The 2,572-nt window shown below is 44.4% G+C and overlaps 1 non-coding gene across 1 annotated transcript; it reads left to right on the top strand.

Moving 5' to 3' along the window:
- Positions 1-521: 521 nt before the first annotated feature.
- TRNAG-UCC (transfer RNA glycine (anticodon UCC)) lies at positions 522-593 on the top strand. The gene has a single exon. It is a non-coding gene; the product is annotated as a tRNA-Gly (tRNA).
- The last annotated feature ends 1,979 nt before the right edge of the window (positions 594-2,572 follow it).

Below are 2,572 nucleotides of genomic sequence, written 5' to 3'. Positions count from 1 at the left end.
TCATCCAAGAGCCCTCCCTCCTCCCCGCCTCTGCCTTCTCTCCTGTTTGTCCCCCCCTGAGTTTCTCTCTTACCGCTTTGTTTCTCTCTCCCTCTTTCCCCGTCTCTCCCTCTTTCTCCCTGTCTCTGTGGCCCTGTGTCTGCCTCCTCCAGAATGTGCACCCCAGTGACACCCTGCGTTTCATTTCTGCTCCCTTGCAGGGATTACCCTCAAGGGACACAGGCTGCTTAGTGCCTGGGCATGTTTGCTCAGGTTGCCTGCCCTGCCCCAGCTTTCAACCCACCGTGCTGCTTCCAGAAGGAAGCCAGGAAGGAATGTGCCAGCTGCCTTCCTAGCTTATTTTATTTAAAAAACGTTTTTAATTGAGGTGAAATTCACATGGCACGGAACTAACTGTTTTAAAGTGAACACTTCAGTGGCTTTTAGTACATTCACAAGGTCCTGCAACAATCACATCTATCTAGTTCCAGAACATTCCCATCGTTCCAAAATTAGTCATCAACAGTTCACTCTCCAGGAGTTCCCTGGTGGTCCAGTGGTTGGGACTCGGCACTTCCACTGCCGTAGCCCAGGTTCAATCCCTGGTTGGGGAACTAAGATTGCACAAGCTCATCTCTGCCCCAGCATCCACTAATCTACATTCTGCTTCTTCGGATTTTCTTATTTAGCACATTTCATATAAACGGAATGGTACAATCGGTGTCCTTTTGTGTCTGGCTTCTTTCACTTAGCATACTGCTTTCAAGGTTCATCCACATTGTTGCATGTGTCAGTATTTCATTCTTTTTTTATGGCTGCAGAGTAGTCCATTGTATGGATAGACCACATTGCGTTTATCTATTTATCCGTTGATGGACCTCTGAGTTATTTCCACGTTTTGGTGATTGTGAATAATGCTGCTATGAACATGTGTGGACAAGAATTGTTTGAACACCTGTTTTCAATTCTTTTGGTTATATATCTAGGAGTGGAATTGCTGGGTCATACGGTGATTCCATGTTTAACTTCTTGAGGACCTGCCAAACTGCCTTATTGTCTTACTGTGCAGACCTTAATGGTGCCTTTAGAGGAATCGCATTGGTGTCCTGAAACATGTCTACCATCAATGTCCCATCCATTTCTATCTGAGAGTTAGCAGGGAGACCTGGAATCAGGTACTAGCTCTTTAGTGATGAGATACTACTAGAAGGACTATGCAAGGAGAGACCAGTGTGGTAGTGGACAGGGCTGGAAGGTCAAGATTGTGGATTCATTCATTCATTCATCCATCCATTCATTTACTAATTCATTGGTAAAACATTTACCTAGCACCCACCATATGCCAGGCTCTGTGCTGGGCTCTAGGGAGAGATGAATAAGATAGATTACATGCTCACAAGGGGATCACAATCTGGGGGTGGGCAAAACATTCACATAAATAAGCAGTTAGGAAAGAGTATAATACAGTCCCACATGGAGGCTGTTTAAGGTACTGGGGAAGAAGCTGCCTAGGAGGACCAGGCAAGGCTTGACAGACGGGCACCTCTTTAGGCTGGGGATTGAAAGATGAGTAGGAGTTCATCCTGAGGCCAAGGCAGGGAGGGACACTCCGGGCCTAGGGAACAGCATGAACTAAATTGTGGAATTTGCAGTTATGGTGAGTCTTAGGTGTGCCTGGGGCACAAGGTAAATCTGGTGGAAATAATACTGAAATGGTTGGTATGTGTTGATAAAATAACCAAAGCTTATTCATAATATGCTAAGGAGTTTGAGTTTTAATCTGGAGGTGGTGGGGAGTCATCAAAAGATTTAAACCCGAGTGATTAGGGGCAGTAAATGTAGCTTTCATTTCCCTGTCTATAAAATGGAAGCATTTTAGTAGCTTGCATCTGTCAGGATAAACCGGGCTATGTTGCAGTAACAAATATCCCCCCAATCTCAATGGTATGAAACAATGTTTTTCTCTGGCTCACACTATATGTCCATTGCAGCTTGGCTGGGGGATCTGCTACACATTTCCATTATCTGTAGCTTAGAACCTTGATGGGTGGAGCAGTCACCTTCTGGAGCATGGCTGGCCGCAGTGGCAGAAGGAAGAAAGAGGGGAGAATCTCAGTCCCAAAGCTACTATGCAGGAAATATATGACATATGACATTGAAGCCAGTCCCAAGCCACACCTGTCTCTAAGTGGGCAAGGAAGCACAGCCCTACCATGAGGAGAAGAACAAGACATATGAGGTGGGCAACGTGAGTGGCCACCACATAGGTCCTCTCTGAGTTCCTTCCTCATTTATGAAACAGAAATTTTGCTCAGGGATGTTCACCGCAGTACTGGTTGCAATAGCCTAGAACTGGAAGCAACCAACATGTCCGTCAATGGGCGATCAATTAACTGTTGCTACAGGAACACTTTGTAGTATCACGCAGCCATTTAGAAAGAAAATTAGGCAAACTTTTATTTGCTAAAATGAAAAACAATGCCACAAATATTTTGTTAAATTAAAGAAGTCACTCCAAGGTGTAGAACATAGTGTCTGGTATGATCCAACTCATTAAAAAAAAAAAAATATATATATATATGTATGTATGTAT

The sequence above is a fragment of the Neophocaena asiaeorientalis genome, unplaced genomic scaffold, assembly GCF_003031525.2.
Source record: "Neophocaena asiaeorientalis asiaeorientalis breed wild unplaced genomic scaffold, Neophocaena_asiaeorientalis_V1.1 scaffold648, whole genome shotgun sequence".
In the NCBI taxonomy this organism is placed as follows: Eukaryota; Metazoa; Chordata; class Mammalia; order Artiodactyla; family Phocoenidae; genus Neophocaena; species Neophocaena asiaeorientalis.
The sequence above is the reverse complement of the archived record's forward strand: the minus strand, read 5'-3'. Positions and strand labels throughout refer to the sequence as shown.